The following is a 22704-nucleotide window of genomic DNA, read 5'->3' as shown; positions in this document are numbered from 1 at the left end:
GTTGCAGGTACAGAGCCAGGGAAGTTTTAAGTGTGTGTGTGTGTGTGTGTGTGTGTGTGTGTGTGTGTGTGTGTGCCCGTATGCACACACTTGTGCACACCACATATACATTAGGGGGAAGGGACCCAAATCTAAAACTGCATGACATTCTCCAAAACACCATCTTCAGTAATTTTTCCTTTTGCCCACATCTCACCTGTACACACTCAGCTCACCATGTATGAAACATTGCTGGTGAACATCCTGTCTCGTAAGTTTCATAAGCAGCTTCTGATTATTTTCCTTTGGTGTATGTGTCTTCTGATGTGTGATGAAATATACAGACAGAAAATCCTGCTGCCTGCAACAGACTGGGTTGACAAAAGCCTTCCGTATTCTCTGGAAAATGGCTTCCTGTAGAGTACATATAGTATATGTTGGAGACACTTCCCATCTTGACAATTCTGGAAATGCAAACTGGCAGCTGTATTCAGAAAACCGGATTCTTCCTGTTGATGGCAGTGAAGAAGCCTCAAGGCTGGAGCAGGCTGTGACATCTGATGAGAGGGGCTTTCCTAGGACTGTTTGGAAGCCAGAGGCCTTGTATTCTAGACTGTGGTCCAAAAGGACACAATGCTATTGACCCCCTTAAAAATCCACCCTTTGACTGGCCGGTGTTGCTCAGTGGTTGAACATCAACCTACGAACCAGGAGGTCACGGTTCAATTCCCAGTAAGGACACATGCCCAGGTTGTGAGCTCGATCCCCAGTAGGAGGCAACCAATCGATGATTTTCTCTCATCATTAATATTTCTGTCTCTCTCCCTCTCCCTTCCTCTCTGAAATCAATAAAAAATACATAAATCCTTTATCCAGCTTTGGCTTTGAAGACAGAACTATACTTGACATACCTTTGTATTTCTCTCCCTGCCCCATCCTTACCCCTGACAGATCTGGACAGTGCAGACCTGTCACAGGCACCATGGAAGAAATACTTGCTGGATTGCAGATAATACATTTTATTTCATGATGGGATAGTCGATTTGTTTCATATTGACTGGCTAATGTGTTAAATAACAAATGTTTATTTAGAATCTGAAAATCAGAGATGGCAAATGTCAGTATATTTGTTTTTAAAAATGCCTTTCATTTAATAGGCTAAATCTAAAGTTTAAAAATATATATTTTCTGCTTTCAGTAAGCCCTCAAATGTTGCATTAGTTTTCACCTATTTTTTTTAAAGGCCAGCTGCAAGCAGAGACCAGACTGATGGATGTGCTCTTTAAGGATGGAGTCTTCCCAATGGCTCTGTCTCCATGTTGGCAGGAGTCAGTGACTCTTCTTGAGTCACTAACTGCAGACTCTCTGTCCGGCACCGGCATTGATGGTTTTCTCATGGCCAGAGCGGCCCTGGCCTCGCCTCCCACACTGGCTTCCCAAAGGTAGCCCTGTTCACTGTCTGCTAGGCTATAAGAGTGACCTTCTCCTGAGATAGACCTTGTAGGGACAAGATCTGGACACCATGTTATCAGCCTGGAAAGACTCACTGTTTTATTGGTATTATATGTAGAATTGATGTATATACATAATGCATAGATAAATGTACATATGTTTATACATAAATACTAGTATATATTCCTTTAGATATGTATATATGTAAGTAAAACTCTGATACGTTAGTAAATAATATATGTACTTACATGTATGTATATATCACATGTATATGTGTACGCAAATATACATGTGTGTATGTATGTATATATAATACAAACTTATATTTCTATTATACGTACATTCTCTGTCTCTGTCAAGATCAGTATGGATAGTGATAACTACCATACACACTTTTTAGTATTTCCTATATGCTAATATTTAAGACAGTACTTCCTGTCTCCAAGGAATTGGAATTTATTTGGAGAGATTAGACATGTATAGACTGAGATAAATGATGATTAATAATAGGAACCATAGAGGCAAATTTATTATGAAGCTAATGAAGCTCAAACCCCAGGGTCCCTCACTTGTACAATATATGTTTCACCATTTTTTAATACATTGCTAGGGGCCACCCAGCCCTTTCCATGCACTGAAGGAGCCCTATTAGTGTGCACAGCACTGTGTTCATGGGATCATAACTTGTCAAACTTGAAAAAGTAAGATTAATATCAGTTGATTAATGCTTTCCTTTCTACTCTGGTGTTCCCTCTGTAACATTTCTCCTTGGGGTCAGTGACATCGTAGCTGAGAGTATTTTTGAGACAGAGCTGAGGGGAAGTGAATTGGGGAACACCTGTAGTTTGGGTTTAGTGGGATGTATTTAGACAGCTCACAGTAATCTCTGTGTCTATGTAGGTTATTCCTAGCCACCCTAATGGGAATCACTTCCCAGAAACACCATCTGCTGTGCCAACTCACCTGGGGTCCTCACACCCATGGGCAGGGGCAGGGGCAGAGGTAGCACTGCAGCATGAACGAGGACTGTTGACATCTGCCAATAGGGATCGGTTTGAACGTATGGAGCCAGAAGCTAGTCTGTAAAATTGTACTTTTTAGATGTGTAGAATTGTAAGTAGAGGATTAAGTCTTATCTAAGTGTAGTTAATATGGACGTTCCTTCTGTTAGGAATATACTCAATAATGCAAATATATATTGATAAATGCACCATTTAAAAATATTTTTATTGATTTTTAGAGAGAGAGGAAGGGAGAGAGAAAAAGAAACATCCACGTGAGAGCGGAACATAGATCAGCTGCCTTCTGCATGCCCCCTACTGGGGATCAGACCCGAAGCCTGGGCACGTGCCTTGACCCACAATTGAAACAGCAACCTTTTGGTGCACGGGACAACGTCCAACCAACTGAGCCACAACAGTCAGAGCAAATGCACCATTTCAAAATGCTGTGTTTAAATTTCTTGCTCATTTGATTTGAGTGTGTGTGTGTGTGTTGGGGGGGTGTATAATTACTGACAATAAACTGATTGAGTGTCATCAACACAAAGAATATTTAAAGTTAGTCAATGCACAAGAAAGTTTGTAGTGCCCTGAGTTCTCATGGCTCATATATGAAAGAAAATTAATAGAAGTATTTACAAATTTGACAACCATCCTAAAAATGTTATAGCATCACCAATAAAGAACTGTGAGTCTGAAAGTAACTTTTCTGAATTATCAATAATTAAATACAGATTTCAATCACCCACACTTGAGGAAAGACTCATTATCTTTGCATCTCATAGAAAATATTAATATAAATCATTGTCATGTAAGAAGAAATCAAAGAGTGTGCAGCTCAAAAGAAGCATTTAGGGTGGTGTGTGAGATGGTTAATTAATTCACATGCTGGGTTGTTTTCTGGATTTGAATTTGTGATGTTTTGGTGATGACAGCTTTTAAAATTTTGTCCTTTGTTGTGACAAATAATCACTTTCGTAAGCATTTTGTATTTGTAACCTTGCTTTTTTTTTTTTTTTTTTTTTTCCCATAAAGAGGGTCTAAAGCTGCAGGCCTTACAGAACCTGGGTCCATTTCTTGGTACCCACAGGGAGTCTGCACTCTGTGCAGAGACTGTTCTGAACAATTTCATTCAGTATTTAATGCACCCTCACTGAAAAACTATAAAGTAAACTACCCCATCCTGGAAGTTCGTCCAATTGGGAGTTAAGAATGCTGCCATATTTGTTAAATACCTTATCTAGTGAAATATGAACTAGAATGTTCATTTTGGTAAGACTGTATGTAAAGCAGAAATATTTTCCTTCAGGACAGTAAGCCTCTTTTACCTGCTAAGACAGCATCATTACAATTGGCCCTTCCCGCTGCCCTGCAGCACCTGCCCACCTCTGCCAGGATTGCCCCCACCAGACTTTGTGGTCACTGCTTGTCACTTTGCCGCCCCCAGAAACACAGCCCCTTCCTGCAGGGTTGGGCCTTGTCCTCTTCCTAGCCTCTTCTTCAAGACGTGTTTTCAGAAATGAAATGAAAATAAAAACCGAGAAGTGCTTCTAGGGCTGTGAAAAGAGTAAGTTGAGAGGGTAACTTTGGGGACTGAGACACATGTCTTGGAAATGGATCTTCTCTGGAGGTGTGCATATATGATGAATGACATACATATGTGTCTGTACGTATATGTTCATGGCATACACACAATACCAGTTATGCAATTAGTCTAGGGTAGTTAATATTAAGGGAATTTGAAGACTTTTAAAAAGAGATTTGAAAAGGAAATCCATGTCTTTATCTTTATACTTGGGAATTGAACTTGGTTAGTTATTTTTTAGGTTAAGGATATATGAAGCTTGGTTGAGTAATTTCTTGCTTTACCTACAATATTTGGTTGCCTAGAACATTTCCAGGGCTTAAACAGTGCTAGGGCAAAGTATATCTTGTTTCCTCAAGCCTCTTTGCCAGGGGTTTTTTGTATAAAGCAGTGGTTCTCAACCTTCCTAATGCCGCGGCCCTTTAATACAGTTCCTCATGTTGTGGTGACCCCCAACCGTAACATTATTTTCGTTGCTACTTCATAACTGTCATTTTGCTACTGTTATGAATCGTAATGTAAATATCTGTGTTTTCCGATTGTCTTAGGCGACCCTGCTAGCGGTTCTCAACCTGTGGGTCACGAGGCAAGGGATTGGAGTGGGGAGAAGGGATTGGACTCTAAGGCTAAACAGACCTGGATTATTGAATCTTAATTCCAAGCTTTTCAAACTGGGATATTTCTGATAATCCCCTTTTAGTATAAAATTGTCACTAGCCGTGCCTTCCTAGAAGGGCCTACCAGGAAGGCATGGGCTAGTTGCTTTATATTCTTCGCTTAAGAGGCAGTATTAGACCCATTTGACACAGACATAAACCAAGACAGACCAGGAACCTGGCCTGAAGTCCCATCTATAGGATACTTGCATTTTAATAGAAGGCTCTTGGGTACCGATGCGTCTTACACACTGAAAGGCTGATTTCCAAAGGGAGCAATTGGCTGGCTGGGGAGATACTTGATGACTGCCTTCTGGTAGAAACAGAACTGTTTCCAGACTTTTGAAGAAAATGCTTACGTAGGATGGGAGGGTGCATGAGCATTCCATCATCACAGTACCAGCACTGAAAAAAATCATTTGACAGTTCTAACATGGTTGTAATTACTGAACTGTCTAATGGTGCTAACCAGGTTTCTCTCTTTCAGTGATACCTATCAGGGAGTTGGGGTTTCCTGACAAACATAATACCTAACACCATCCTAGTACACACTTAAAAATTCTCTTTTACTTAGATTTTCAAAATTAAAATTATGGCATTATGTTCATGTACATTATTTTTTAAATGTGTTTGGCCAGTGGACCCAACTATAAACATTGGGAATTAAGAGCCAAAACCCTGGTTGCTTTTGGCACGTGTTTAGAGCCTTCCCTGCCAGACACTTCCCTGGTGGCATTCACAAAGAGAGCACACTTTAGGTCACATGACTCCATCACCAGACCCTGATGGTGCCGCACATCTGGGCTTGGAATTGAAGCACCCTTTTCCTTACCTGTCTCATTCAGTGGGAGTCTTTCTAATGCTAATTTGGCTGCCTGATTCTCAGTACATGGTGTAATTATGTAAGTAATGGCAAAAGCAGGGGAATTTTGGGGACATATTTGTACAGCTCACTGTTAAGTAAACTGAGCACTATGGTAATAAGCATAAATTATGCCCAGGCTTCCTTAGGTATCAAACATCAAATGAAGGAAATGAGGTTTTTAAAGTTCCTTTATAAACTCAAGCGAAGTAAATATTACTGAAAGCCTTCACTTCAGAAATCCCAGGTTAACTTTTCTAAGTCTCTCTTCTTTCCTTGGGAGAGAAGACAGGCAAGGTGTTTCCGAGGCCCCAAGGAACCTGTAGATAGTTCAGGTTGTAGATCTTTACCCAGTCGATCTTTTGATAGGGTGTTTCCAACACTAGACATCTGGATTTTGGCACCAACTCAGCCCAGTGGTTGGCAATGTGTGATTGAAATGAATGTGTCTCAATGTTCAGCCTGCACTGGAAACCCCCTTTCATAGGCTGGCTTCACTTCATCACTTCCAGGGGCCACACCAAGACATCTGCTGTTAAAATAGATTAACATTAAACAAAACTTTTGGTCAAGAGATGTTATATGTGCATTTCTCTTCAGATGTTGGAATAAAGAAAGATTATTTTGTCAAAACCTGGAAAGATGATAACATCTTCAGTATTTATGTAATGTGTATTGTAAAGTCATGAGAATTATTCTCATTTGTGGCTTGTAGGAATCAATCTTACTGATGTAAGTCATACCTTATATGTCAGCAGAGTTTATGTCAAGAGTTTTCATCTTGGGTCGCCATCAGAATCACTTGGGTGAACCTAGAAAAGTGAAGCTGCCTGGGCTTCACCCCAAGAGCTCATGATGTGACTGACCTAGGGAGGCCAGAGTCTGTTTTTTGGTTTTTGTTTTTTTTTTAAATATTTTTATTGATTTCAGAGAGAAAAGGAGACGGGGAGAGAGAGATAGAAACATCAATGATGAGAGAGAATCATTGATCGGCTGCTTCCTGCACACCCCACACTGGGGATCGAGCCCGCAACCCAGGCATGTGCCCTGACCGGGAATTGAATTGTGACCTCCTGGTTCACAGATCGACATTCAACCACTGAGCCATGCTTCTGGGTATGGATCTGTTTTTTTAACATTACACAGTTGATTGTAATATGTTGTCCATGTTGAGAACCCACTGGTGTACATTAATGCAATAATTTACATTGTAAGGATTATGGAATTTTAAAAGGGAATCCAACTGTTAAAGAGGCGTGACCCTTGCTGCATTTCCTTACGATAGATACAGTTTTTAGTTTTACAGGAAGCAGTCGTTTACCGTAGAGCAAGTTTGAAGATGTAATAATATCTCGTGTATGTTGTACAGCAGACATGCTCATAATGGGGAGCCTGTGGCCTGAGGATCTCTCACTCAGGGCACATGTATGAGTGAAGTGACTAAGTTCAATGTAAGTGGGAGAGGTGGGGACGCTGGCAAACTGGAGAGCCCTTGCTTCACTTAAAAAGGCAGCCACTGCTCCTCCCGCCTGGTGTTGCCATGTTGGAGTGCAGGCCCTTGGCTGGTAGATCCTTTCAGTAATGTTGTTATTTGAGAGAGAGAAGCTAGGAGTTAAGATGTTTATGTGAAATCTGTCTTTGAATGTTTGCAACTAATACAGATGGTTTTCAGATATTGTGCAAGAAAACCACTCCATGTAATCACGGTATTTAACAAGAGATATTGATAGGCCATGTGTTTTAATGGAGTTCACATGAATGCTGAGATGTAAGCTTTGAGGATTTTTGTTTCTAGCAAGGAAGCTACATAAACTACAGAGGCATCATAGAAAGAATAGTAGTTTAGTGTTGTTGTTTTTTTAATTTCCATTTCTCTTTATGAAATGGTTAACTGTACTTTAATAAGAAAACTTGGTAATTGAAAATTTTTTGTTTGTAACAAATTCTGAACCACAAGCCTCATTCCTCAGAGTGTATTAAGATCATCATCAGTTTCATTTCCCTCCACCAGGGGACAAAAAAGCAGGATCCCTCAAAAACTCTATCCTGAGTGTTTGCATCATGGTAAGAATACATTTTGCAGGTGTTTGAGCATCGTATCACTGGAAAACCGGGAGGAAACTTAGCCATGATCTAGTCCAGTTAGCTCATTCCTTGGCTGAAGAAGCTGAGGTGATGTGAAGTCATGGGCGAGCGACAGAGCTGGGCGCAGAGGAGCGGAGAGAACAGCATGGAGCAGTGGTTCAGTTCATGGATCCCGGAGCCAAGCTGCCTCACTGGATCCCTGGCTTTGCTCCTTCTGTCACGCTCTGTAACCTCTCCATGCCTCATTTTCTTCATCTCTAAAATGAGAACAATTCTACTACCTCTCTTTAGTGAGATACCATTTATACTTGGTGTGTTAGCTGTTGGGACTCTGGTCAACTTTGAAGAAAAGAAAGCTCCAGGCAGTTCCCTTCCTTGCCTTGTGGAGGACTCTGTGCTGGAGGCCTTACCAAAGAGTGGTTTGGGGTGCTGCCTCGAATCCCACTGGCTAGGTGACCTTGGCCAAGTCATTTAATTTCTCTAGGCCTCAACTTCTGCCAGATGAGGATAGTTAGTGTTTACTCAGAGTGTTGTTACGAGGATTAAAGAAAAACATGCATATGAAGGGGCAGGCAACTAGGAAGCACCCCATGAACGTTAACATGGATGTGATTGTGCCATCTTTCTGCACCAGGACGATGCACCCATGGCCACATTCCTCAGATTACCGATCAAAATAACCTTATACATTTCTGGGTTTCGCTAAGCATTTTTAGTTTGGGACGGTGGGTGAAATTTGACTTCCTTGGTAGAGTTTTGGTTGGTGTTTGTATAAGTCATACTGAGTGGTCCTAGGAATCCATGAGCTGTTAAAACATTCCACACACAAATTCTTGCTGTTTCAAAATATACCAGCCTTAATTTAGTATTGTTTATCCAGATTGAAGTTTTTGAGACATTAGATCATGTGATGACAAAAATGACTTCCATATTTGATAAATAGAATTTTCTATTTGGGAGAAAAGGCATTTTAAGGGACTAGAGAGGTTTATTCAATTGTATACAGAAGACGTAATTTTTTCATGTACCAACTAAGCAATGGAAAAACAGGAGATGATTTTGTATGTATCATTCGTCAAGGTTTATTGTGAGTCATTCAAACATATTTATGGGGCTTTGATGAAAAAAAGCCAGGAACATGGCTGTAAGGACTCTAACAAAATGCCATTCTCTCCTCATTAAGTGGCTGTGCATCTCTTTAACAATAGTCCTGAGATGTCACATACTCAAATGCTGCAAGCCTCACAGGAAAGTCCCGGAGAGGCCTCGTCTGAAAAGTTGGAGTGGCAGTGGTTGAGTTGTTTACTGATTGTAGGAATATTTAAAACACTTTATTCCTAAATGGTATTTGACAGCAATTAAGATCATGTTCAGTCCTGTAGAATATATTGCCACTGGTTTTCCCCTTCTGAGAATATGCCAGGATCCAATCCACAAGCTAGGCCAGGCTCATGTGACTTACCAGTGCTTAAAGAAATGGTTTCCTGCCCTTTTCTTACTGAGGGTTTCTTTCCTTCTTTTTTCCTTCTCCCTCCCTATGGGTTCTATGTCTTAGACGGTTTTTGTCTAACAAACAATCTGATTTCAAAGTAATTAAATGTTTTGTTTTTCTGTTGTTGTTTTTTTTTGTTGTTGTTTTTCATGCAGTGACGTCTGAAACTCCCAATTTATACATTCATTAAACACTTACTGAGTGCCCTGTGTGGGCACTACCTAAGAGCTTGGGATACAGTAGTGAATTACACAGTGAAGTCCCTGTTCCTGGGAGAAGTAGACAAAACACAAATGCATGAGATAATTTCAGAGTCCTAACACTGGGAAGAAAATAGAGTGAGGCAGGGGAGAGAGACTGAGGGCCCATTGGAGATAAGGCAGTCAGGGGTGGATGGTCTCTCTGAGAGGGAGGTGTCTGGGAAGGGACCTGAATGAAGTAGGGGAATGAATGAGCCATTTGGGTGCTTGTTCCAGGCAGAGGGACCAGCAAGGATGAAGGTCCTGAGCAGGAGTGCCAAGTATGCTTGAGGAGCAGCAGGGAGGAAGGTATAATGGGACAGAGGGAGTGAGGAGAGCGGTGGGGGAAGGGCTGGGAGCAGTGGTCAGGGGCCTGCGCATGTGTGTGTCCGCCCGAGTCACAGAGGAGTTGTAATAAGTCCAGCACCCCCCCCCCCCCGCCCACTCTTATAATGGCTACTGTTCCCACTATGCTTTTTGTAACATTCAAATAACTCAAGGACCCCAGTGCCACCTTCAAAGCCCTCTGGAGACCTGGAAATCCTGATGGCCTCTGGAGCTCTTCAAATCTAGTTTTGTTTTTCTTCAATTCTAAAAGCCCCGTTTATATTTTGAAATCTATCTTGAAATACAAATTTTTTACTAACATAATGCATTTGACTAACATAATTCATTTAGTGTTTGCTATTTTATTCTGGAGTGGGAGTGAAAATAAGGATTATTAATAATCATGATGCATTAAAATAATGCATTAAAAATAAAGCATTAAAATAATGCATTAAAAATAATGTTGGGTACAGTTTGCAAACTCTGGGGACCTACAGATTTCTTAACATTTTTCTTCAGGAGCTTTGTGAAATCTTGCCTATATTTTAGTGGATATGAGTTTTGGCAAAAGGGGAGGAGAGAATGGTCTTGAAACCAGTAACTTGAAACATATTGACAGAAGGGAGAAAATTTTCTGAGGGATATTATATAGACCATGAGCCTGAGTACAGTATTTCACCATCAATACCTTTTATTATTTTGAAAGGTAATGTTTTCTGTAGCTCATCCATGAAAAATAGATACTGCTTTGTCTTCTACATCTGCATCTTATGGGGAGAGGTTAGTGTAAACAGTTCACTGGCAAGGTGAACTTTTGTTTTGATTGAAGGCATATGATCCTCTTCTCTGTATTCTAACTTGCCAGTATCTTTGTTCAAGTAATTGAGAAATGGTATGTTTTGAATAATAGGATGCTGTGCAGTTAATGAAATTCAAGGGAAAAAACAAAGTTTGTGAGATACTCAGAAATCCATGTACGTATTTGTACCTGTAATTTAACCTTTCCAATTAATACAAAATGATGATACATTAGTCAGCTTCTGCCACATGAATGCAGCATAACAAACTGCTCCAGAACTCAGGGGCTTTCAGCAATAAGCGCTCATTCTCATGCTCCCTGTTTGCTGGGACACTGCATGTGGCTGAGGGAAGCTGGATTCAGCTGGGCGGCTCTGCTTCAGGCTGCTACTCAGCTGATCTGTTATGGGTTGGGCACACATCAGCTGACGTGTGTTCCCTCTGAGGACCAGGCTGAAGGGGCAGCAGCTACTAAGGGCATGCTCTTCTCAGAGTGGACCCCGAAGCGTAAGTAGAAGCTCTTTAAGGCCTCTATTCATGTCATGTCCATAACATCCCTTTGGCTAAATCAAGTCTTGAGGCCACATGCAGAGTTGATAGGTCCAGGAAGTTGATTCCTCCCTAAGGGGAAGGGAGAGAGATGTGAGCAAACAGTAACCCATTATCATAGATAGCTTTTATCAGAAATAGAACAAGTCCAAAAGGGTTTGAAATTTAGTAAGGAGATTCAAATCTCTCCCTGAAGGGATCACAGTACTATATAAACATGAGGTTGCTGAACCCACAACCTCCCAGAGAACTTGGGAGGCATACACTGGGCCTCCCCAGTGAGGAATGAAGGAGCACTTCAGCAGGGAAATTAAGGCTTCAAGAAGGTAAAAGCAGGGAATGATTTCTGCTTAGCCACAAAGGACAGGGAATCTGCTTCTCTGGTTAGAGATGACCTGGTTTCCATTCTGAGGTCACTGAAAAACCCAGAGGCTTGAATTGGGGTTGCCCAGTGCTCTGTGCCTGTCTTTAAGTCCCTGAGATGTTTGGCATGGCTAAGAAGTCTGGGACCCTTCCTGTGATGCTGGTTCCCAGCTCAGACAGCGTCAGAAAAGCCCTGGGGCTGCTGTGCCAGGTGGATCTTGTGCCCCTTTGCTTTCCCCCAGCTTCAAGTCAATGTCACAGAGGATGAAAAAGAGCTGCCCTGCCAGTTGGGACACCCCATTCTCCCACTGTACACCACACTTTTTGGTGGCTGAGGGAGCATTCACTAGAGTCGGACATCCCAAGTTCTCATTGGGCTTCTCTGTGACTTTGGGCAACTTACTAATGTATAATTTTCTTATTTGGGAAATGGGGAATATGATATCTACCATATTATACTGTTATGAAGGTTAAGTAAGAGGCAAATCTCAGTGTAGTGTCTGTTACATGTTAGACATTTGATAAATGCTTTTATTATTCTCTATTATCAGAGGTACTAAGACAGTATTTCATTATTGTTATTCTAGTGCTAGAGGCCCAGAGCACAAAATTCAAGCACAGGTACGCTTCCTAGGCCTGGCCTGTGATCAGGGCCATCTTCTCCGACCCCCCGCTGCCACCCACCCTGATTCCCTGTTTACCATTGGACGATCAGAGCCTGATGAGGGTGTGGGGGGAGAGGGAACAAGAGGTTGGCCATTCCTGCCTCTCACCGCCCCCCGCCCCCACCGTGGGTTGCCCTCTGTGTGTGGGGCAACCGGCAGGGTGGGGGCCTTGGCCTGGCACCGCACGCATCCCCCGCCACCCACTCCCGGTTCCCCATTCTCCATCGGGCGATGGGAACCTGCCGGCCAGGGAAAAGGACCGAGAGATGGTCAGTGCGCCTCATAGTGACTGGTTGAGTGGTCATTCCGGTCATTCTGCCCTTAGGGTCAATTTGCATATTACCCTTTTATTATATAGGATAGGATTTCTGTTTCTCCTCATTTGATTGTGAGCCTCCAAAAGGCATGATTTATGACTCTGTACTCATCTCTGTGTCCCCATTCTGCAGTAGCACTATGTTTATGATATAGGGACTTTACCAATATCCACTGAATTGTATACAGACATGTATCCTCTACCATAAAGCCTTTAACTCCAAGGACTAGATTAGATTGCTGCTAAAAATAGATTTAGTTGTTCTATTTTCAGGTTCACATTTTGCCTGAAATAAAGACTTTTGAAACCTTGAAGGAATTTAAAGGATTTAAGAGGGATTGATGCTTTGCCTTTAATCAGATACTACACACTCAAGGACAGAAGAACTTTATGTCACAGTAGATGAATTGAAAATAGTATAAAGGCTAATTTTCACATGTGTCTACATGATTTAGAGGGCATTTAAAGAATACTTGTGCTAATATTCTTCTAATGCCCATCCTTTGAGTTGCCTCTCAGATTGTGGCTGCGATCTTGCCATAAGCTTGTTCAAAGTTATTGTAAATTTTCAGCTAACTCATTGCTCTCAAGGAGTGGTTACTCTAGATAAAAGACTTGGCTAGTATAATAAATAGACACCACATTGCATAGGTTAAAAGTCCAAGAAGTTTATTTCTTTCATATAAGGATTCACGGTGGGTAGGTAGGCTACGTGGCTCCAGCCAGCCATTCAAGGCTTCAGGTTCCTTCCACCTGATTTCTCTGCTCTCCCACGGTCTACTCCTCTTCTAAATGGTAAAAACTCGGGGTCCTTTCCTGAGGTTGAACCTTTGTATTCCTCTTGGGGGAAAGGAAAAGAGTACACATACAGTGTGTTATGGCCCAGGCCTTCAAGGGTAACCAGTCACTTCCACTCCTATTCCATTGGTGAGAACTTAAGTGCATGGCCACGTGTAGCTGCAAAGGCGCTGGCACATGTAGCCACCAGCTATTTCTATTACTATGGAGGAAGGGAGGGCTAGCAAATTCTTGCCCTGGACCAACAAGTCTGCATTAGGGAATTTTGCCTTTTTGTTGAATAGCTAATGTCTGGTCTAGTAATTAATGAGGAAAGAGTGGGTGGTTATAATAATAATAGGATTTACAACTTATTCAGCTCCAGCTATGTGCTAGAGACTGTTAAAAACAATTTAATGCATTATCTCATTTGTCCCTCTCAGAAAGCTTGTGAGGGAAGTTCGGTTATTATCTGCATTTTATAGGTCAAGACCCTGAGGCTTAAGGAGGGTAAGTAATCTCATCAAGATTATACAGCCAGGCATGCTTGACTTCAAGGCCTTCACCATACTGCCCTAGGAAAGGTGAAATTCCTGAAAAATGAAAGATAGTCACATGCTCCTTCTCATTCTAGCTTCTGCAGCTAGTCAGCAGCAAAGGCTATCAGGAAAAGCAGTGTGTTCTCTGGAAATAATTCAGTCAGAGGCTACATAAACCTCCATTAGGGATGCTGTGTAGGAATTTTCTGCTTTGCACTTGAGGGGCTTGGTGACTTTCATGATTCTCTGTGAAGGTCAAGTGCACTGCTTTGTGCATTCCAGTTTCTGCTTGTCATCAATGACCCCTCATTCCTGTGATAGCGGTGAAGTACTTTCAACACACACATCTGTGATAACGAGGAGGCACCTGGTGACGTAGGGTACAAGAGTCAATAGTTGAGACTGGGGTTCTAGTAGTGTGACCTTGACTGGTCACTTCAACCTTGAATCTCCATTTCATGGGGAGTAGAATATGTGTTTTGGGTTTATGTGTAAAATATGTGTATTGAAAGCCAGTGATTAAGAGTGCTCTTTGGGGCTCTAGGATTTCTTAGAACTGTAGTAGTTTCCATGTTCTATATATATAGGGCTTTTGGGTAAACTTTTCTTAGATTAAAGGATTTTTCAAGTTTAAAAAAATAAAAACCAAAAGGGTACTTGTACTGATAATGGTTAATATTTGTTGAATGTCTACACCGTGCGAGGCATTCTTCTTCTTCTTAGTGCTTTGCATAAATTAATTTATCTAGGGAGATACACCTATTATTATTCTGCATTTACAGATGAGGAAGCTTTGCCACAGAGTGGTTAATAGCTTGCCCATTGTCACTCACTTAGAAAGTAACCAGGCCCTAACCGGTTTGGCTCAGTGGATAGAGCATCGGCCTGCGAATTGAAAGGTCCCAGGTTTGATTCTGGTCAAGGGCGTGTACCTTGGTTGCAGGCACATCCCCAGTAGGAGGTGTGCAGGAGGCAGCTGATCGATGTTTCTCTCTCGTCGATGTTTCTAACTCTCTATCTCCCTTCCTCTCTGTAAAAAATCAATAAAATATATTTTTTTAAAAATAGAAAGTAACCAGAATTCAAATTTGGACTTTGAGATCCAGAACTATACTCTGCTGCAGGAAAGGATGATTTCTGAGGTTTCTTCCAGGTCTAAAAATGCTGTGTGCAGACAGCTCAAGACTTTTCTTCTCCAAGAAAGACTCCCACATAGTTCCCTACCTCCAATCTTGACAATTAGAAGCTGAGTGTGAGTAAGAAAGGCCCATATCTTGCTGATAATTTCAGAAATCCTGGAATCTTTTCATTAACACCCAATACAACATGAAGTTCTGTTACACTGAAGTTTCTGACCAGGGGGCTTCTTTGATAAATATACAGAAGGCTTCCTAAAACACAGCTGGTCCTGGCCCTGTGGGCGTACACATGGGCCCCCTTCTCATGAGATGCTTTTGGTATGCAAGGAATGGTCTCCTGGGATGGATAAAAAAAATGATGCTTTGTGGCTAACCATGCTTTTAAGGGCATCTTAGAATCATAGAACTTTATAGCAGAAGGAACTTTTGAGAACATCTAATCCAACCCCCCACCTTTACACCATCAGCCTTGCCCATCCTGGGCCTGTCCTGTTCTGAGAGCTGAGGACACAGCGGTGAAGAAAGGCCCTGCTCCCCTGGGCCTACATTCTACAGGGGGGACCCAGAAGACACAACAACAGAGAATATGTCATGTTAGGTAGTGGTTAGTGCAGAAAAGAACGGTAAAGCAGGGAGAGCGGATAGAGAGTGACGGTGGGAGTTCAGTCTATATTGTTTTAGATGGGGTGTTTCTGTAAACCTGTCTTGCAACCTTTTTTCATTGAGCCCCTCCCCAGGAACTAATTCAGATATTGTTTCCTATTCCCCCAGCCTACGAATTTTAATACCATGGATTCACTGTCTATTTGTTCCTGTAGATCTGTGCTTTATAGCTAAACAGAGTGAGGTTCTTAGCCCCACCCCAGAACCCATTTTTCACCACCTTGGAGACAGCGCCCTGTCCTTCCGTTAAGTTCTGTTTTAGCTATTGTGAATGAAACTAAAGTAGCTCTTTTAAAAGATCACAATCTAATCTAAGAGAAGTTGTGTGTGTGGTTTTTTTTTTTTTAATTTGAAGCACTTTGTTTTCTAGTGCTGTTTTTATGTATGTGAAGTATCGGCGTTAGGTGAAAATTTTTAAAAATTGTTTAAGCAGTGAAGTATGAGACTGTAGACTCAGTTTGTATGCATTATACAGTACAATAGGTCATCTATCTAGGAAGGATGAAATTCATTAAGTCTAACTCATTCTTACTGCCTCTGTGAGGAGCCTGCAAAGCTAATAAGTGCACTGTCTGGTCCTTCAGAAGTTTGCTCACCTCCGCTCCAGAGTGTGGTCCTAGACTCCATGGTTTGAAGCTGGCCTCCTCTCGCCTCGTCTGCTCTTCAGCCTATGGGAAGAAGGACCTGTTTGGGGGCACAAATAGCTGCAGGAAGGTGGAGAAATATAGTTTGCAACTGGGCAATCATTTGCTCAGCTAAAACTGTGAGGCTTCTATTATTAAGAGGAAGAAGGAGCCGAAACCGGTTTGGCTCAGTGGATAGAGCGTCGGCCTGTGGACTGAAGGGTCCCGGGTTCGATTCCGGTCAAGGGCATGTACCTTGGTTGCGGGCACATCCCCAATGGGAGGTGTGCAGGAGGCAGCTGATCGATGTTTCTCTCTCATCGATGTTTCTAGCTCTCTATCCCTCTCTCTTCCTCTCTGTAAAATATCAATAAAATATATTTTTTTAAAAAAAAGAGGAAGAAGGAGAGTATAGATATTGGGGTACATTTGGCAGACTAACACAGTGTGTGTGTGTGTGTGTGTGTGTGTGTTATAGTCTTTGGTTTTAAAATCTGTCATTGGTTGAAGGACATTGCAGGCCATCTTGATTTATGTGTAGTGTTCAATAGTTTCAATAAAAAACATGGGAAATGTGGTATTGATAGAGGCAGGCTTACTCATCTGCTAGTTGACTCATGCATTCATTCTACAAACATAAAGTGAGAATGATCACCCCTTCTTTTCTTGCTAGTGTGCTGTGTCCTATGACCTGACCCGAACCTTCTTACTGCTAAGGAACTACTCCTATGTATGGAGCAGTGGTTCTCGAAGTGTGGTTCCCAGTTCAGCAGCATCAGGATCTACCAGGACTGTATTAGAAATGCAAATTCTCAACACCGAGTCCTCTTGCCTCAGACCTACTAAATCACAAACTATGGGGTGGGACCAGCAATTTGTGTTTTGACAAGCTCCCAGGCAATTCTGTTGCACACTGGTTAGAAGATGTAATCTTAATCCATAATTATAATGAGGGCACGGCCCCCTTCACTGAATGAACGTTTTGTGCTTTCAGAGCCATCAACACACATTTTCTCCTCTTACCTAGATTCCTTATCAATACTCTCTTGTACTCAGAAAATGTACACAAGTCAAATTAGACAAATCATATTTTGGCTGCGGATTTATTCCAGCAGACAGTGGCAGACTCTGCCAAAGCCACAAAGTGATTCCCCACGAAATTGGCCCGGCGACCACCAGCACCACCACCACCACACAGAGCGTTTTCAGCCCTTGACTGATTCCTCTGTGTGAAAAGGGGCCTTGAGAGCCTTGACCCAGTGACTTTCAGATGCAGAGGAAAACGGATGCTTGATGCCAGTCCAAGGTAAACAGGGCCGAGAGAACCTTTCACAAGCAAGGACTTGGTTAAGGAGTGATGGCTCCAGCAGAACGGTTTAGGTGACTTGGTATTTAAGTATATTGTTGCATAGTTCTTGGCAGCCACAAAACACAGGTTTGCTGGAGGGAGTGGCAATTTGGGTTGAATGAATACTGTGTCTATCAAAGGTAGATCTGTCTATACAAGGTACTACAGTTCAGACAATACCTGTGTTAGCCTGCATAACCTCCTGATCACCTTCCAGATCAAAAAGCTGAAACATTGCAAGGTTCATGTGCATGAGGCCTTCTACCCAGTAGGAAGCCAGGTGAGAACTTGAACCCAGATTCTAGAAACCATACTCTACTGCCCTACAGCACATCCTCCAAACGTGGTGCTTGTGTTTGTGCTTCTGTAGTTACACACACCAGTGCACACCCATACGCACATTCTGGGCTCTCGTGCCCTGACACCGTTGTTTCCCTGGGTCTCCTTTGCAGGGGCTGTTTCTGAGTGTGACAATTCAGAATTGGGTGGAGGCTCTTCTCCCTGCAGGGCCACGAGCGGCCAGGCCCTGCTTTCTGTGTTCAATACTTTTGCTGATTGACTTTGAAAGGGGAAGAAAGGATTACTTACTGCAGGCCAGAGAGCTGTAAGAGGTTCCAAATTACTCATTTCCCATCTGAATTTCTCCTCTTGCCTGAAAACTAAAACACTCTTTATAAGGGAAGAATGAAGACCCTGTGACCGAGGCAGCACATTCGGTAATTAGTGGACTTGTACCTCCATCAGAAGAGGGATGTATTATTCCCGAGCCCTGCAGACTGCATTACACCCTGAGTGGATGGTTTGGTTTGACTCGTGTGCACAGTAACTGAAGACAGTTTATGACTGCATGGGTTTTAATCTTCTCTCAGAATGAGTTCTCCTCATATTCTGCCCAACTGCCCAGTCCCTTTAATGGGCCTGAAATTGAGTAAAATGAGAAGGTGCTAAAATAGTTGAAACAAGAAGTGAAACCTTCTGTTTCATCATCCAGTCCAGAAAATATACAACATATTTTTACTGCGGCCTCTCTTCCCTCCCTCTCCCAATCATTTTTATTAGAGATTGATGGGATTGCAGAGTGGTTTGGTGAGAAAAGCACTGGAAACCAAATTTAGTAAACCACAGGCCAATTTTATTTTTTTAGTTTTAGTGAACAAGGGAAAATAGAAGTTGCAAACAGATTACTGTATCTGCTTCTAGGCTTTTTCTTTGTTGATGTTTGTGTTCTTGCCCTTTCTTATGTGTTTTGTCTATTTTGACTGTAATCTTCTTTGAGGAGAAAGGACCATTTTTTTATCATAGGGACCCATTTTTTATTTTCGTATGTAAGCTTCACCTTAGTAAGAAATTGATATTTGTAGTCATTGATGTTACAGAAATTTTGAAACTGAGAAATTATCATAATTAATAAATGATAGGTAGGAATGGGGTATTAGTGGCTTCATATTAATGGTCATCAAGATCCTCAAGTTGCTTAGCGAGAGATTAGTAAGGTGTAAGCAAAATGTTAAAGGTTGCTGTTGGGTAGGGAATGTGAATGGAATTTATTTTACACCTGTATAGACAATGGCAGGCATCGGGAGATGCTCAGTAAATGTGGTTTGGTTAGTTGGTTTATTGTTGAGTCCTGACTTACTCCAGGGCACTAGAAATGAGATTAAGGTGCCCAGGGATCTTGAAGGGCCTGTATAAGTACAGAATCTTAAGTACTAGAAGGGTCATTGGAGGTCTCAAACCCATCCAGCAACCCCATGCAACATTTCTTCCGTAGGAATCCTGACAAATGGCTCTACCAGTCTTGACCATTGTAATAATTAAGGGCACATCATCTCCTTTCAGGTCCATTGGGCTCCATTCTATTGGTGGATGGCTCTGATTATGGGATCAATTTGTGGAATTGCAGCAAAAGCTCATCTGTGCTTTGCAGCTTCTCCCTTATGCAGGCCAGTTATCCTCATGGGGGAGGGAAGTCAGGCAGGACACCAGTTCCCAAACCCTTGGAAGCTGTATTAGGGGCTGCCATTCATTTCCTCCGTCCCACTGTGGAAGGACCCAGGCACTCCCGGTGCTCTCCCTGGATTCTTCCTAGTGAAGTTTTTGTGGGTATTTCTTTTAGATTTTCATGATGATGGTTGCAGAGGAACATGGAGAGAAGGCAAGTGGGGGCAGGAGAGGACATATAGTACGCAACATAGTCCTGGGCTTTTGGGTCCTCACAAAGGTGTTGCAGGCCTCTAAAATCTCCTTAACCTGGCTATGGTGTGTGGTGGCCCCACCATGGGCATTGCTGGACCACATCAATTCTGTTTGTCACACTTAATGAAATAGGTCTACAGACAAGGGCTTCAGAAAAGGAAGTGTCTGGAAGCCTTGAATGAGAGGAGAGGAGAGGGGAGGGGAGGGGAGGGGAGGGGACTGGTAATGTGGAGCTTGGTGAAGAGAACACAATTCGGGTTATGAGGAGGCCTGTCAAGGAAGAGGGAATAGATTGGTTTAATGTGGGTTCAGAATGGAGGTCCCAGTGGGCCAGTTTGCCTCAGGTAGAATATCCTGGAATTTCCATCTAGAATTGAACAATCCCTCAGGATGTTAATAATGAAAATTTCCCCAATAGAAAAGTTAGTCATCTCTTTTGTAAAAAAAAAAAAAATCATGATCTGAATGCAGACTTTAGGAAAAGACATTTTGTAAAAAAAATTGTTACCATTTTTTAGTGTAAAAATCATGTTTTTAATCTAAATTTAATTTGTTTGCAAAAGAGCCAGACATTTTCGTTTAATTAATTTTATTTGATCAACCCATTTTCCAGGAGCCACTCCCTGGCTGATACAGTGTTGGGAACTGTGAGCTCCAAGATGAGCATACCACGGTCTCACTTTGGGGGGCACTGGTTGCCCCACACTGCTCCTAGCGCAACGGTGTTGGGTTTGGAGCACGGGCAGCCTCTGAGCAGGGTCTAGATACAGGGGTCCTCAAACTTTTTAAATGGGGCCAGTTCACTGTCCCTCAGACCATTGGAGGGCCGGACTATAGTTTAAAAAAAAAAACTATGAACAAATTCCTATGCGCCCTGCGGGCCGTGGACGAGTCGGCTGCTAAGCAGGACAGGCAGCGGCACCCGGCGGGCCGGATAAATGTCCTCGGCGGGCCGCATGTGGCCCGCGGGCCGTAGTTTGAGGACCCCTGCTAGGCTAGAATGAGGAACGACATGAGAAGGGCTGGCATTTCCACGTGGGTGACTGCATGCAGAGGCACGGGGCTGTGGGAAGAGGAGGTTGCATTGGCTTCCATGGACTAGAGCTTGGTGGGAGTGGGCGCCTACGGCAGAGGGAAGTGCAGGAGAAGAGGAGCTGACCCTTGCTCAGGAGGTTGGTTTTCCTTCTATTTTTTATGTCGCAGGGTGGGTGTGGGGTTGGCCTAGCTATCCTGGGCTGTACAGTTCGGTTGGAGACAATCCCAGACTGTTCTCTGCCGAAGCATTTTTCTCCATCTTTGCTTCAAAGGCAAAATTGTCATAAACTGGAAATTGGCCTCTTGACGTTGGAAATTAGCCAAATAGCTCCTAAACCTTTTACATGATTTATAAATTTTTTAAACTAAGAAACTACATAATACTGCTCTGTACTTGTGAAAATGCAACACAGATTTAAAAAACATTTAGTCTTTTTTGTTGTTTTGTTAATCCTCACCCAAGGGTGTTTTTCCATTGATTTTTAGAGAGAGTGGAAGGGAGGGGGAGAGACACACAGAGAGAGAGAGAAACCATCGATGGGAGAGAGGCACATCGATTGGCTGCCTCCCGCACATGGCCCCACTGGGGACAGGGATGAAGTATGCAGCCGAGGTACATGTCTTTGACTGGAATCGAACCCAGGACCTTTTAGTCCGTGGGCCAACACTCTATCTACTTAGCCAAACCAGCTAGGGCAAAAAACATTTAGTCTTAACAGTAATCTTGGTATAGCTGTCTTAGTTTTATCTGTGTATCATTTCTGGGCCTTCTCACTCTGTCATTTTTCTCACTGTCTCCACTTTTCACACTTTCTACCTTCCTCTTTTTCCTGTATCTGTAACCCTTTCTTCACTCATTGCTGCCTCATCTGTTTTTCTTTACTAATTTGCCACATTTACTCTATTATTCTTATACTCCCTGAGTCAGATTTTTTATTTTTATCTTTATCTTTTACAAAGGAAGACTAAAGCAAGGTTTATTTTTACCTATGTAGCCTCTGATGTTTTCTCCCCTTCGTCTGAGTAGATGGGAGATAGAAGACACTAATAGTGTCTTGCATAGAGTAAGCATTTAGTAAGAATTGGAGGAAATGCAGTAAAGCTCGGGAGAAAAGGGATGTGCTAATGGGGGTGAGCCTAGTGGACTCACTGGTGGGTGGGGTGTCAGTGGGTCAGAGGGCAGCTTACTCAGACCAGGAACTAGACGCAAAGTTTCGTGAGAAGTAAATCAAGCCACTTTTTTCAGTTCATACTTTAGGACTTTATGCTAAATATAGAACTTTTAAAGTATCTGGATGAATTGTAGTAAATTGTTGGAGTGATGTGGTCAGCTCTGGGAAAGTACTATACGGAGGAGGTTTGACAACCGTGTTATGAGTCCATCAAACCTAATTCATTTCCTTTTAAACCCATCAGAGCTGACCTCTGTAGCCTTTTTTTTTTTCTTTTAAGTATAAGAGATCATCTGCTTAATCAACAGCTCTGGCTGGATCTCACCTCTACGTGATGAAATAATTAGTCAAATTGAAACTCACTTCATCGTGTCAGAATGAAACCGCATAAAGATGAGAGCCTGCTGATTTGTTTGGGGGAATATGTAGGTAAAATGATAATGTGCCTGATATCCTAAAGCAGAAAGAAAAATGATTAGTAAGTATATGCGCACATGAGCTACAGTTCTTTTTTTGTTTGCTTTTTACTAGTAAAGAGTATTATTGTGAACCTTTGCTGCATTGTGGCAATTTAAAACAATTTCAACTTGTGGTGTTTCTTAAAAATTTACTTTTGACCCTCAAAATTCTAAAAGCAAATACATTTTATCCTATGTTTTTTGAAGTATTACAGAAAATGAAGATATAGAAAAATACGAACATAAATTGTAGAAAATTTAGAAGACATAAAACATAAAGCACATTCATAATCCCCCCTCCCAGGCCTGTTACTGTTAACATTTGGATGTAGTTTCTCTTTGTTTACACAGTTCATTGCATTATTCTGTATAATATCATATTTTT

At 42.1% G+C, this 22704-nt stretch overlaps 1 protein-coding gene across 2 annotated transcripts in view; it reads left to right on the top strand.

The window, feature by feature from the left end:
• The window catches only part of JAZF1 (JAZF zinc finger 1), a 309481-nt gene that overhangs the window by 6134 nt on the left and 280643 nt on the right, over positions 1-22704 (top strand). The gene's annotated exons all lie outside the window — the stretch shown is intronic.

The sequence above is a fragment of the Plecotus auritus genome (assembly GCF_963455305.1).
Source record: "Plecotus auritus genome assembly, chromosome: 4".
Lineage (NCBI taxonomy): Eukaryota > Metazoa > Chordata > Mammalia > Chiroptera > Vespertilionidae > Plecotus > Plecotus auritus.
Note: the sequence above shows the minus strand (reverse complement) of the source record. Positions and strands in the feature narration are given on the sequence as shown.